The sequence below is a fragment of the Bactrocera latifrons genome, unplaced genomic scaffold, assembly GCF_001853355.1.
Source record: "Bactrocera latifrons isolate USDA-ARS-PBARC rearing strain unplaced genomic scaffold, ASM185335v1 scaffold_105, whole genome shotgun sequence".
In the NCBI taxonomy this organism is placed as follows: Eukaryota; Metazoa; Arthropoda; class Insecta; order Diptera; family Tephritidae; genus Bactrocera; species Bactrocera latifrons.
In genome coordinates this window covers 767,070-768,128 of record NW_017534464.1, presented here as the reverse complement: position 1 = coordinate 768,128, position 1,059 = coordinate 767,070, and positions in this window count along the sequence as shown.

The following is a 1,059-nucleotide window of genomic DNA, read 5'->3' as shown; positions in this document are numbered from 1 at the left end:
AATATTTTAAAAAAGGCTTTGTACGAGCATAATGTCAAACAAAAATGTAAATGAAAGTTACGCAAATTTAATAAAATTAAAAAATAATAAAAATTTAAAAATTAAAAAAATAATATAAAAAGAAAATTTCCTGTTTTTTGTATTGGATGTGTAATTGTGTATGCGCTCGTTTGTTGTATGATCTTTTTCACAAACAGTTCCATAATCAATGCAGCATTCTATCGAAGGCAGAAGCAGAAGCGAGATCTAGAAATAATCAAACCACTGACATGGTTTATTCTGCACAAAAATGCTCATAAATTCCCTATGAATTCAGCAGATTTAAATTGAAGCAAATAAAAATTTTCTCCTGAGCTTTCAGACAAATCATCTTATCCCAATAGCAATTAACAAACAATTGATTAAAAATTTGTTCAAATTTTTTCCAATTACAATTTCCATTCATTTCCATATACTTACATTTTATAAATCAACATGTCATTAAAACACATATTGTTGTTATTTTTATTTTTATTATGCTCAATTTCATTAATTTTCTCCAAAACAACCAAAACTCGCTGTTTCCTATATGCAGCATACGTACTGTACCGCCACAGCGAAATTTCTCTGGTCGCACTGTGGAAATCGCAAAAAATTCCAAATTTCAATGCGGCGCATTACACCAGGCACCCAGAACGGCTCAGTAGGTGGCTGCAGAATACATTTTAAATCACACGTGTCACCCTGTTTTCAACTTCGCTTAGCGGAGACACAATGGACGCACTTAGCAGAGACACAAGCCTTAATGACAGTGGAAGCTAAAATACAGTGCTATAAAAACCGTTTAACAGTGCTCTTAACCAAAATATGTTAGTAACATTCTCTGATTTAATGAATAAATAGGATGTTAATAAACATTTATGACTTTAGCGCACATTTGAAGCTATGCAAATGCAATGATGTGTGAAATATTTTGTTGTTTTTTTTAAATTAATATTTTTTGGGTTTTTCTTTTCTTAATTTTTATTAATTGTTGCTTAATTTTTCTCAGTTTTTTTCTTCTTGGTTTTTATATTTTTT